This window comes from Spinacia oleracea, chromosome 5, assembly GCF_020520425.1.
Source record: "Spinacia oleracea cultivar Varoflay chromosome 5, BTI_SOV_V1, whole genome shotgun sequence".
NCBI lineage: Eukaryota > Viridiplantae > Streptophyta > Magnoliopsida > Caryophyllales > Amaranthaceae > Spinacia > Spinacia oleracea.
Genome location: NC_079491.1, coordinates 92,738,323 through 92,753,115, shown reverse-complemented (window position 1 = coordinate 92,753,115; position 14,793 = coordinate 92,738,323). Strand labels below are relative to the sequence as shown.

The 14,793-nt window shown below is 37.8% G+C and overlaps 1 pseudogene; it reads left to right on the top strand.

Annotated features, from left to right (window-relative positions):
* Positions 1 to 13,869: 13,869 nt before the first annotated feature.
* On the top strand, positions 13,870 to 13,969 carry LOC130462176 (uncharacterized; annotated as a pseudogene).
* Positions 13,970 to 14,793: the final 824 nt, after the last annotated feature.

Sequence of the window (14,793 nt, the reverse complement as noted above, 5' to 3'; positions counted from 1 at the left end):
AAGGAAGTTCATAGGTGAACTTGGTGTAGTCCCCTCCATTAAAGGACCAATAGCCCTGTATTGTGATAATAACGGAGCTATTGCACAGGCAAAGGAGCCTAGACACCACCAGAGAGTCAAGCATGTACTTCGTAGATTTCACCTTGTACGAGAGTTCGTTGAAAGAAAAGAAGTCGAGATAAGCAAAATTGGAACTGATGACAACATATCAGATCCATTAACTAAACCTCTGCCGCAGGCGAAGCACAACTCGCACACTGCAGCTATGGGAATCAAGCATATTGGAGAATGGCTTTGATGTCTCTGTTTAATGTTTTAAAGTTTTAGAGTTTAAATCTTTGTAAAACATTATTGGTTAATCATTCACAATAAATGAAGAGAATTCATTTTTCCATTTAATTTGTGGTTTATTAAATGATGAGTCCCTTCAATTTGACAATATATTCAAGATAGACTGTCAGGACCAGTCCTGTGACTAAGAAATGTCTATCAAGTGAACTTGAAATGTCAAAAGTTGAAAATGGTCCCTAGTCGGAGTTTTCTATAAGATTGGACGCATAGAAAACGTTAGACGACTAGAATGCAAGATGACTAGTAGTTCTGTTTCTTGAACTATGTGGATATGGCAATGTCATAATCATTTGCATAGATACTTACTTTGGGAAGACTAGTATCGGACAAGACCTATGAAACTTTACTGTAAGAGATGAAAATCTGTCATAAGTAAATTTCATTAAAATTATTAGACACTAAATCCTCAATACCTGAGTGATTTGAGATTACTTGTTTGAGAACTGGTTGCTTTGACGTTGACCAACCGTCGCACCGTAAAAGGAGGCTATAAAGGCAACGCTCAGGTAATCACCTATCAAACGAAGTCTAATCTCAAGATCGCAAGATTGGGATTGTCCTCCCATAAATCGGGATGAGATGCTTAAAAGTTGTACAAGGCCACTCGGAGAGCTAGAAACTGTGAAATGCATGGCCGTGCTCGGATGAATCATAGGCTATAATTATCTGTTTATTTGATCAGTTGAACTCTGAAACCGAGAAACACCTCTGGACATAATAAGGATGACAACTCTTACCTTATGTTCAAGAGCAAGCATCGAGCGACAAAGGAATTAGGATATGCACACTTGTCCCTAAGGACAAGTGGGAGACTGAAGGAAATAATGCCCTTGGTCCAAGTATGCATTCAATGTTAAGTCTAATAAATGCGGTTCAGTATTAATTAACAAGTTAATAATTCAGTGAGATCAAGTGAGCTGAATGCCTAGCTAGAGGCCGCTTCAGTTCAAGTGGAATTAATGATATTAATCCACAGCTTACTCTTGACTGAACCCGTAGGGTCACACAAATAGTACGTAAACGGATCAAGTATTTAATGGCATTAAATACTCCATCTATGGATATTCGGAATCGACAGATCTTGGTTTCAGTGGGAGCTGAGATCGTCATAGGCAAGAAAAGAATACTCCGGAAACGATGATATTGCCGGAAACGGAAATATGGATCGTATCGGAAATATAAATATTATCCAAGTCGTAGATGTTGCCGGAAACGGAAACATGGTACGTATCGGAAAATATTATCGGAAATGGAAATATTGCCGGAATCGGAAATATTGCCGGAAACGGAAATATTGTCAGAATCGGAAATATTATCGGAATCGGAAAATAATTCCGGAAACGGAAATATTAAATATTTGTTCGAAACGGAAATTAATTCCGGAATCGGAAATATTAAATATTGTTCGTATCGGAAATGAATTCCGGAATCGAGAATTTAATCGGAAGCGTATCGTACGAATTAGCATCGGACGAGGCCTGCCAGACGAAGGCCCAGCACGAAGCCGGGCCATCGCCCAGCAAGCCAAGCGCAACAACCACACGCCAAGCATACGACCAGGCCCAGCGCAAAAGCTAGGCCCAGCCGTAGCATGGGCGCGCGCGCGGACAAGGCTGCGACAGTGGGCCTTGCGCTGTGCGCTCGGCGTGGGCTGCAAGGCCTGCGTGCGGGCGTGCGGTGCTTGTGCGCCACTCGTGTGTGTTACTTGGAATCCTAAGGCTACCGGGATTCGTAATATGATTAAATCTAATCCTAATAGATAAACTTTGTTTAATTAGAATCCTAGTAGGGTTATAATTAAATAGATTTGTATTCTAATAGGATTATAATTCCTTTCCATAAACTCTATAAATAAGTGCCTAGGGTCACATATTTACAACGAGTTTTTAAGTATTCAAAGTGAGTTTTGAGAGAAAAATTCAGTCACATATTTGCCTAAAAGTGCCGAAAATAATAGTACCTTAAGGGCGATTCTAGTTGGTCAATCTTAAGGCGGATCCGGACGTGCTGTGGACTATCTACGGAGGGACGACACTTGGAGTCCCAAAGACTTGTTCTTGTTCGGTTCGGGCGCAGCTAGGGAAGGCACGCAACAAAGAGTATGCATCTAAACTGTGCTAAATGATTATGTGTAAATAATATGTATTCCTGGCTTAATGGTTGTTTCCGCATGATTTATGAATTGTCATATGTATCATAACCTAACAAATTTAGCATAAGCAGGAACATGTAAAATCAATTCAGTAAAAGGAACCGTTACCTGCAAATGTTTGACTACTTCCAAGAACCTACCAAACTTCTTGTCTAGCTTATTCTTAAGTTGCCGGTTTGGAAAGGGGAGTACAATAGGTGGTACTTGAATATCTGTCCCCTTCTTAACCTCAGTTGTAGCCTCATTCTCATTGACTAGATTTTCAACTTCCTTACCAGCCGTGACTTGTTAGGTTATTATACATATGACAATTCATAAATCATGCGGAAAAACCATGAAGCCAGGAAAGCATATTATTTACACATAATCATTTAGCATAGAATAGATGCATACATGTTGTAGCGTGCCTTGCCTAGCTGCGCCCGAACCGAACAAGAACAAGTCTTTAGGACTCCAAATGTCGTCCCTCCGTAGATAGTCCACAGTACGTCCGGATCCGCCTCAAGTTAGACCAACTAGAATCGCCCTTAAGGTTACTAGGAATTTCGGCTAGTGTTTGCAAGTGTATGGCTGATTTTATTTCAAAAACTTACCCTTTGAATACTTCAATCGTACCCATAAATTGTGACCCTAGGCACCTATTTATAGGGGTATGGAAAAGGAATTGTAATCCTACTAGGATGTGGATTTGCTAGTTAGAATCTTATTAGGACTCTAAATAACAAAATCAATCTATTAGGATTAGGATTTAATCTTTGCACGAACTCTAATAGAATTAGGATTCCCGCACAAGCGTTGCACGAGCCGTGCACCCGCGCAAGCCTTGTGGCCCACGACAGGCGCACAACGCTCGGCCCACGCTGTTGTGCTCTCGCGCGCGCGCGCCCTTGGCTGGGCCTGGCCTTGCGCTGGGCCTGGTCGAGGCGTGTGTTGGTGCGTGCGGCTCGCTGGGCGATGGCCTGGCTTCGTGCTGGGCCTTCGTCTAAGGGGCCTCGTCCGATGCTAATTCGTACTATACGCTTCCGATTAAATTCCTGATTCCGGAATTCATTTCCGATACGAACAATATTTAATATTTTCGATTCCGGAATTAATTTCCATTTCGAACAAATATTTAATATTTCCGTTTCCGGAATTTATTTTCCGATTCCGATAATATTTCCGATTCTGACAATATTTCCGTTTCCGGCAATATTTCCGATTCTGGCAATATTTCCATTTCCGATAATATTTTCCGATACGTACCATGTTTCCGTTTACGGCAACATCTACGACTTGGATAATATTTATATTTCCGATACGATCCATATTTCCGTTTCCGGCAATATCATCGTTTCCGGAGTATTCATTTCTTGCTTGTGACGATCTCAGCTCCCACTGAAACCAAGATCCATCGATTCCGAATATCCATAGATAGAGTATTTAATGCCATTAAATACTTGATCCGTTTACGTACTATTTGTGTGACCCTACGGGTTCAGTCAAGAGTAAGCTGTGGATTAATATCATTAATTCCACTTGAACTGAAGCGGCCTCTAGCTAGGCATTCAGCTCACTTGATCTCACTGAATTATTAACTTGTTAATTAATACTGAACCGCATTTATTAGACTTAACATAGAATGCATACTTGGACCAAGGGCATTATTTCCTTCAGTCTCCCACTTGTCCTTAGGGACAAGTGTGCATTTCCTAATTCCTTTGTCGCTCGATGCTTGCTCTTGAACATAAGGTAAGAGTTGTCATCCTTATTATGTCCAGAGGTGTTTCTCGGTTTCAGAGTTCAACTGATCAAATAAACAGATAATCATAGCCTATGATTCATCCGAGCACGGCCATGCATTTTACAGTTTCTAGCTCTCCGAGTGGCCTTGTACAACTTTTAAGTATCTCATCCCGATTTATGGGAGGACAATCCAATTCTTGCGATCTTGAGATTAGACTTCGTTTGATAGGTGATTACCTGAGCGTTGCCTTTATAGCCTCCTTTTACGGTGCGAAGGTTGGTCAACGTCAAAGCAACCAGTTCTCAAACATGTAATCTCAAATCACTCAGGTATTGAGGATTTAGTGTCTAATAATTTAATGAAATTTACTTATGACAGATTTTCATCTCTTACAGTAAAGTTTTATAGGTCTGTCCGATACTAGTCTTCCCAAAGTAAGTATCTATGCAAATGATTATGACATTGCCATATCCACATAGTTCAAGAAACAGAACTACTAGTCATCTTGCATTCTAGTCGTCTAACGTTTTCTATGCGTCCAATTTTATAGAAAACTTCGACCAGGGACCATTTTCAACCTTTGACATTCAAGTTCACTTGATAGACATTTCTTAGTCACAGGACTGGTCCTGACAGTCTATCTTGAATATATCGTCAAATTGAAGGGACTCATCATTTAATACTAAACCAAGATTAAATGGAATATGAAAATACATTTCATATATGATAAATGTTCAACCCTAATGTTTTACAGCCATGGGCCTCAAACCCATCCTTAAAACAGTTCATGGAACTCAAAGCTATGCTTGATTTCCAGTGCCACAATGTGAGTGTTGTATTTCACTTGTTGCATAGGTTTAGTTATCATGCTTTGCCAATCTTAATATCCTTTTCATTGAATGTTCTTCGAGATAGATGATAAGATATTTTGAGTATGTTTATTTTGTGATCTAGTCTTTCTAGCTACAAGAGTGGTTCTACGCATTTTGCAATGAAGAACTATCAAGTCAGCAGACATGTGATCTACCCAAGTTCAATGAAGAACTTATTAACATAAACAACCCTGTTTTATTGCTTCTTAGGCAATAAGTTCTTTTACTTCAACTGTTTAGGTTGCTAGTGATGCTTTGTTTGGATTTACTTATCCAAGCAGTTCACAGATATGTGGAAGTCTTTCCAGCTGTATCTTAGAACATAGAAATTAATATTTAATTTCCCACGCAACAACTCATGGTCCCCAATCCATGTTGCCATTTTCAAAACACGATGCTCTATAGCTCGTCCTTGCCAATGGTTAACTCCAAAGGGATCTTGCTTGATCCTTTGCCAGTGTTTATGCGTGAAGCATCAATATTTAGCATATCTTTATTTCCTTGAATCAAGAACTAATCCTATGTACCTTTTCAAGTACCATAAGATTTTCTTGATCTCAATTTAGTTGATCTTTACCTAGACCAATAGATATTGGTATGTGTTCGTCATGCCTAAAGCCATACGATACGTTTTTGGCGATCCTCATATTATATTATACATGATAAATTCTTTTGCAGAATAATTCCCAAATGAATTCTATTCATGTAACTTTAGCTCATTCAGTTTCAGTAGATACTGAATCCAACTAAATTCTTTGACATATAATATAGGTTAAGAATCTTATTTAGATCCTTTGATGTTTAACTTAGTAATTGCTTATACATAGTTCAAACATTCATTACTTAGATTTATTCATATGGGTCGAATATCTCCAATGGAGTCTTTCGTTTTTGATTTAGTAAATGCCATTACTTAATCCAAAACAATATTATAAAATCTTTGTAAATAGATCTCAAAACCCAGTATGTACTAAGTTTTGCCTTGGTCCATCATTGATGAATGATTTCAAATCTAAGTCATTAGCATTTGAATGTTATTTCACAATAGAGAGATATGTGTGTGATACACATAGGACCAATTAAGTTTTACGTACTCCCACTAAACTTCTTATATATCTATAAGAATCATGTACATTTTATGAAACTAAAATACTTATTAGCTTCACTAAAATACATTTCTAATTCCCAATTGCTTGCTTAAATCTGTACTTAGATTTCATAAGCTAGCTTTCCTTTTCAAGCATTATCTGGATCAACAAATCCTATGACATTCCATGTACATAGTTTCTTCCAACATTTGATTGAGGAAGATGTTTTGTCATCCAATTGCCATATGTACCTATATGCAATTATTGCTTGATTTATAGACTTGAGCATTATGATTATGCATGAGGTTTCAACACAATCCATATCATGAATTTGCTTGTAACCTTTAGCAACTAATCTAGCTTTGTGTGTGAACACAATTCTATGTTTGATGGTTTTTAACCTTAAAACAAACTTGCAACCAATAGGTGTGAAACTATTCTTGCAAATCAACAAAATTTCAATTTTGTCTTCAAAACATTGAGTATGTTTTATGGCTTTTAACCGTCTAAAACATTTGAGTCTATGTATGGCCTCTAACCATTATAGGGAATCTGGGTTTCGTCATAGCTTTCTTACAAGTCACAAACTCATTAATCTACATAATAGTTTGACTGCAAGTTGTAGGTTTCTTTACTATCTAATAGAAGAATCTCATAGCTTCAGTGATCTGAACTTCATGTTTCTTCACTATCTAATAGAAGAATCTCATAGCTCAGTTACTTGAATACTATGCCTACTTGGGTATAGAACATCAAACAATAGAATATCAACAGGCACTTTGAGAGTCCTTTAAATATTCCGTTCTCCTAGAAGCACTTGTAAAGTCTTCTAAGAGATGTTTATTCTTTAAAGCCACTTCTAAAGTCCTTAAAGAATAAGTTCAGATTTTCTGAAGCACTTCGAAAAGTGTCCGGAATGTCCGTTTATGTTTGTTGTTCGCCTCGAAAACCTTTCGAGGTCTATTTTCTCCCACTTGTCATTTTGGAAACGAATCCCAAAAGGACATTATTTCGAGCAAACAAACATTATGTTCTCAAAAATTCGTGGTAGAAACAATACCATTGTGTCTCATTTGAATAAATCACAATGAAACATATATCTATACTTGGGCCTTAGTTTGTTGAATAACAAACACTAAGCTCCCACTGAGTTTAGGAACTCTTTAGATATATTATGAAAAGATATTCTGAAATTACTTTTCAATAGCTTTGACGAATTTGGTTTAGTTTGGTGGTAGTTGAGCATTTTGTTTAGAAATTATAGGAAAAGTCTTTATGAATCATCATTGATCGAATCAAGTACCAATTGACTTCAATCATTCCAACGTAGATATGCCATATCTTATGGAGCTAGATCGTGAAATTACAACACACAACCATTGATGATCATTCTTGACTTAAGAAATCATCAACATGATCTAACCTAGATCTTTATGATTTCTTGCCAAGTGGGATTTATACTTCTGAATCTTTGAACTAGCCAAACAGATTCAAACTTATATCACATTGAGTAAATAAACCTATATTCACTCAAATCCATGTGAAATAATAAAGTCATAAAATCTTTCTTTAGCTTTGAACTCTATTGTCTAGGCGTTCTAACAATAGTTCATATCTTTGGTTACTTTCAACAAGTAAGACTAGTTGTCTTAAATTGATTTAGAAATCAATGAACTTTCAAAAGTCCATCAAAATAGAGCTTTTGAATGTTAACTTGTTGATATGGTCTAAGCAACAATGCCAAAGATTAGTGGAACTGAAATCAAGGGGTTGATTTGAACCTAGTAAAGTTCTTATGTTAAAGAGTTGTTTGTTTTAATCAAGCATATTGACTCAACCCGTAATTGACCATTTCATTCAAATAAACAAACAAACATTGTTTTTGTTTAATGTGAGTCTTTCTGTGTTTGAAGCAGAAATATAGGTATGCTGATTATGGAACAAAATAGCCATTAAGTTCCAGCCTTTGAAAGGACTTAAAACAAACTAGATGACCCTACAACTAATGTAGCATTGCCATGCTTCATTTCTCACTTGTAGGCCATTAGTGTAGCCTAGCTTCCATTGTTTGAGTTATTACCGAAGTAAGAACCTCAAGCGGTATATGATACCAAGGAAGTTTGATTGCTAGGTCACTTCTCTTTAAACATAAACTTATAGGTAGAAACGGAATCGTAAATTCCTTTCATTTGTTCCTTGTTTTCCTATTTCTTGTACCCTTTCTTATAGCCTTAAGAATTGAATTCTTTAGTGTTGACTTTTATACTTTGTTTAGACATGTCCAATGTGACTACAACAAAGTTCTTACCATTTTAATTTATGTCGAACATTTTATTTCAACTGGATGATCTTACCAGAAGCTTCTAAAGTTCTCTAAGCATCTATCTATTCGAATGTCTAGGGACTAGCCTCATTCGAGAATTAAATGGACAAAGATATTAGGTTGTTAACCATTGGTAAAACTCAGCGTTTAAACTCAATGCTTTATGATCTCAAAACTACATTGTATTTTGAATTCACAAGCACCAATCGGTTTGCCATTCGACTTTGATATTCGAAAACAACCATAAAAGTCGCTAAAAGAAACGTACATTTAAATTGCTCATTTTCTCTCATTTCCGTGAATCGTTCTTGGATTCACTAACAATCGAGGAAATTTACTGTTATCTTTCTAAAAGGATTTACTGCAGTGCAAGATATTTAATTATAAACAATAATTAAAACATATATTGAAGCATGCAAAGTCTAAACATTTAACATGAATAATAACTTGAAATTAAAGCAATCATGCAATTCAAACAAGTTATTAGCATTTTATTCGAATTTATTGTTCCGGCAGGTGTGAATAAAATGATTCCAAGATCCTAAAATCATTGAAGAATTAAGCACAGTTTGTCGACTTAATCCTAAAACATCTTAGGAAAGCAAAAACCTTTTGCTAATAGTCTAGAAACTACTCTTGGTTGATAGGTACGTCTAAGAACTTATTAGGTAAACCTATCGATTTTGCCACGACATAAAAGGACTCCTTACTTATATCGTTGAGTTTCACCAAAACTAACATGTACTCACAATTATTTGTGTACCTTGCCCCTTTAGGACCAATAAGTAACACCTCGCTGAGCGAAAACTATTACTAGATTGATGTAAAGGATATCCAAGCAAGTGTATATTTTGGCATGGCACCTTTTAACTCAATTTTTAAGTTTGGAACTTAAGGCTCTTACTATGTTGGTTAGATTTTAAGTGAACTAAAATCCTTAATCATGCAACATAATCAAGCTTTGATCTCATGCATATTTAAGACATATTTAAAAGCAATAAATAACTTAAAACATGCATAAGATAAATGTGATCTAGTATGGCCCGACTTCATCTTGAAGCTTCAACTTCAAAGTCCGTCTCGAAAATCTCCGTGGGAGGCACCATTTTCTTCAAATAGGATAAGCTATAATTAAAACTAATTACAACTATTTGATGGTACGCAGACCATATTTGAATTGAAAAACAACTTTGGTACTTTAGACCAATTACATTCAAATTAATGGTACGCAGACCATATTTTCTATCCTATTTGGGCCATACTAGTCACTTCATAACCTGCAAAACAGTACATATACAATATATACCATTCACCCATTCATTATCATGAATGGCCCACATAGCTGGTTAGTAAAACACATTATGCATCACATAAACATTTGCAGCAATTAATCAAGGGCACCAATAATCTACAAGTTATTCAGTCCTTATTAATTCTAATCAAGTTGTTTTAACCTTAAGGATTTGTAGACCTAATCAAGAGTTTATGACTAAAAGGGCTCCCACTTAAACCAATAAATTCATATGCTTTACTAATTTTAAACATAAAAATGTATTTCTAGTCTAACCGGAAACATACAAATTTAATTAAAATTTAAAGCTGATATAAATTTATAATTGAATCCGCTTATTTAATTTATTTTCAGTCGCATTTAAATTAATTCATGATTTTAATTTTAGTAAAATAATTAGAATAAATAAAATTTATTATAATTATAATATTCAAAATTAAAATCCAAGAAAACAATTTAAATTATTAATTTTAAAATTAATTAAAATTACGTAAACTGAAAATTTCAAATTAAAATTTTAAAACGATATAATCGTAACGCAACAATCCCACGCAACGCATAGCCATGGGCCACACGCACACAGCCATCGCTGGCCATGTGCGCGCAGCCCATGCGCTGCGTCGCATCGCTGCTGCTCACCATCGCAAGGCGCGCGCCCTCGCTCGTCGCAACAAGCACGCTGCTTACCATTGCTGGGCGCAGGCGCTCGTCGCACGCGCACGCTGCTTACTGCGCGCGAGGCAGTGCGCGCTGTGGCGCAGCTCGCTTGCTGCCCACACGCGACTGCTCGTGCCTTGCTCTCGCCCTTGCCCATGCGCCCATTGCACACAGCCCACGACACAAGGCAGGACTGCTGCCTTGGGCTCGTGCACCATGCCCTTGCTCGCTGCATTCGTACCGCATGGGCGACGAGCTCCCTTGCTCGTCGTCGCATGCCCGCACTATACAACACCCCTTAAGGGTAACACGTAGCGTCCATTGCTTTGTGCGTGCAAGTTTTATGAGCGAGTCGCATAAAAATTTAAAATTTTTAATTCAAAATTAATGACAAATTAATAAAACATATTAATTTCATAATTTTAGGGCGAAAAATCGAAAATTTATTAATCAATTAATTTCCGATCGATCATGGATTCAAATCTAGGTCATAAAAATTTAAAATTTAACACAAATTTACAATTTTTATGGTGGTTTTTAATCATAGGTATCTAATTAAATTATTAATTAATTATGAAAATCAAATTAATTCAAAATTATTCCAATTTTCAACAAATTAATCATAATTACAAATTAGATTGCATAATTAACAAGGCTAGGCATTCAAACTTGTTAAACATATACAGTAGGTCAATCAAAAATTCAAGATTTACCAACAAGAATCGCAAATATTTAATTTAACATCTTAAATTTACGAAATTTTGCATTCGAAAAACTAAAACCTTCGAAAAGTCATAGTTAGGCTTCGAATTTGAGAATTCTGGGTTCGGCAGAAAAATATTATTTTTGTCAAAATTTTAGAATGCCTTTTACATGCGGAATTGACACAAAAATCACTCGATTTGGATGAGAACGAAGAAACTGCCGAAAAACTGCGTACGTATAATTAAATAAACGCAATTTGCAATTAATTAACAATTACGAAAATTAATCACCCCTTTTAATTCTTGCAAATTTGTAATATTTAACCATGTTTATGCAATTTAGATTATGAAAATAATAAGAGGCTCGTGATACCACTGTTAGGTTATGATACATATGACAATTCATAAATCATGCGGAAAAACCATGAAGCCAGGAAAGCATATTATTTACACATAATCATTTAGCATAGAATAGATGCATACATGTTGTAGCGTGCCTTGCCTAGCTGCGCCCGAACCGAACAAGAACAAGTCTTTAGGACTCCAAATGTCGTCCCTCCGTAGATAGTCCACAGTACGTCCGGATCCGCCTCAAGTTAGACCAACTAGAATCGCCCTTAAGGTTACTAGGAATTTCGGCTAGTGTTTGCAAGTGAATGGCTAATTTTATTTCAAAAACTTACCCTTTGAATACTTCAATCGTACCCATAAATTGTGACCCTAGGCACCTATTTATAGGGGTATGGAAAAGGAATTGTAATCCTACTAGGATGTGGATTTGCTAGTTAGACTCTTATTAGGACTCTAAATAACAAAATCAATCTATTAGGATTAGGATTTAATCTTTGCACGAAATCTAATAGAATTAGGATTCCCGCACAAGCGTTGCACGAGCCGTGCACCCGCGCAAGCCTTGCGGCCCACGACAGGCGCACAGCGCTCGGCCCACGCTGTTGTGCTCTCGCGCGCGCGCGCCCTTGGCTGGGCCTGGTCGAGGCGTGTGTTGGTGTGTGCGGCTCGCTGGGCGATGGTCTGGCTTCGTGCTGGGCCTTCGTCTAGCGGGCCTCGTCCGATGCTAATTCGTACGATACGCTTCCGATTAAATTCCTGATTCCGGAATTCATTTCCGATACGAACAATATTTAATATTTCCGATTCCGGAATTAATTTCCGTTTCGAAGAAATATTTAATATTTCCGTTTCCGGAATTTATTTTCCGATTCCGATAATATTTCCGATTCTGACAATATTTTCGTTTCTGGCAATATTTCCGATTCTGGCCATATTTCCGATTCCGGCAATATTTCCATTTCCGATAATATTTTCCAATACGTACCATGTTTCCGTTTCCGGCAACATCTATGACTTGGATAATATTTATATTTCCGATACGATCCATATTTCCGTTTCCGACAAATATCATCGTTTCCGGAGTATTCATTGTTTGCCTTTGACGATCTTAGCTCCCACTGAAACCAAGATCCGTCGATTCCGAATATCCATAGATGGAGTATTTAATGCCATTAAATACTTGATCCGTTTACGTACTATTTGTGTGACCCTACGGGTTCAGTCAAGAGTAAGCTGTGGATTAATATCATTAATTCCACTTGAACTGAAGCGGCCTCTAGCTAGGCATTCAGCTCACTTGATCTCACTGAATTATTAACTTGTTAATTAATACTGAACCGCATTTATTAGACTTAACATAGAATGCATACTTGGACCAAGGGCATTATTTCCTTCATGAGTATCTCTGGGACTTCCTCACTAACCAGACCACTAGCAGACACCCCGGAATCAACCTCAACCGGAATAGAAGGACCATCATAACCTCTACCACTCCTCAATGTAATAGCATTTGCAGTTTTCCTATTTTCGGGCTGTGAAGGAAATTGGCATGGGGGCCTCCCTGCAATAGTAGTAGCCATATGTGCCAACTGTGTATCAATGATCTTGTTATGAGCAGTAAGAGCATCGATCTTTGCATCCTTTTCACTTAGAGATTTTTGCATTTGTAGCATCATATTTCTCATCTCTACTAGCATAGGGTCAGGCTGTGTGGCTTGAGGTTGTGGTGGTGGAGGTGATGTGTGTTGTCTAGGGAACCCAGGTGGTCCACTAGACTGTTGGTTGTAGTTGTTCCGTGGTTGGTAGGATTGTTGATGTGGGGGTTGGTATGGTTGTGGTGGTGGATGTTGGACTTGGTGAGGGTTCTGGATATTGTTGCTCCTGTAGGATAGTAGAGGGTTGTTTTTGTAGCCCTCATTGTAAGAGTTGGAGAATGGTTTGTTTTTGTAGCCCTTACCATCCGTGACTATCTCTAGGACTTCCTACATTCCTATGCATAATGACCAGACATTCCACAACTTTCACAAACAGTAGCAGGTTGGGCACTCATAGCAGATACACTAACAGGTTGGGCAGATTGAGCATTGGCTGCTTGCATATTATCAAACTTATAATGTAAAGCAGTCAATTGGGCAGTTAGTTGTTCTATAGAATTTAAATCATGCTTACCACCCTTATTAGATAGACCTTTAGGATTCCCATACTGGGCATTGTGAATGGCTATCTCCTCAATCACCTACATAGCTCTAGGCACCTCAAGTTGCATGAATCTCCCACTGGCAGCTGAATCCAACAGACATCTAGACTCATTACCCAGACCATTATAAAACTGCTGAATCAAGAACCAATCATCCAAACCATGGTGCGGGCACTCTTTCTGCAAGTCCTTGAATCTCTCCCAGACCTCGAACAAACTCTCATCTGCTTGTTGACAAATAGAAATTATCTGACCCCTCAGACGAGCTGTTTTCTCAGGTGGAAAATATTTAACATAGAATGCAAGGGCCAAGGACTCCCAATCAGTAATTTTCAAAGCTGCCCGATTCAACCCATTAATCCACAACTTAGCTTTCCCACTCAGAGAGAACGGGAAAAGTATCTCCATAGTCTGCTCCGGAGTCAATCCCTTTTGCTTGATGGTGGGATAGTATTGGATGAATGACTGAATGTGAAGATTCGGATCTTCACCTGGTTCCCCACCGTACTGGCGTCTCTCAATCATGTTAATCAATGCAGGCTCAATCTTGAAGGTCTCAGCTGCAATAGAAGGCATGATTGCCTTTGGTAGCACAGATAGACTTGGCTTAGAATAGTCTGTAAGCCTTGGGGTAGGTTGCAAGTGGTGGAGTTTCGTCACCCATCTCTAACTCTGAAACTGAATCTGTATTTGAAGGAAAAAGATCGCCAATATTATGATCAGAATCAGAGTAATTCCCACACTGTGCAATGAAAGTTCTTCGTCTACGAAAGGTTCTTTCGGGCTCAGGATCGAATGGAGTAAGATTGCTAGTACCTACGGTCCTGAGCATAGACAAAGAAACTACAAAACAATGTGAGATCCGGTCTCAAGGAACGTGAGTTCCTTGAGTAGTAACAAACAATAATCTAGAATAAACAATCAACAACAGAAAATAAAACAGTTTCCCTAGCAACGGCGCCGCCAAAATTTGACAGGCTTAAGTCGTATCACCTAATCAAAAATAACCTAAGTCCACTAGCTAGGTAGCAAGGGAAGTCAGGATCGAATCCACAGGGAAACATGCGTTCTTTCTACTATC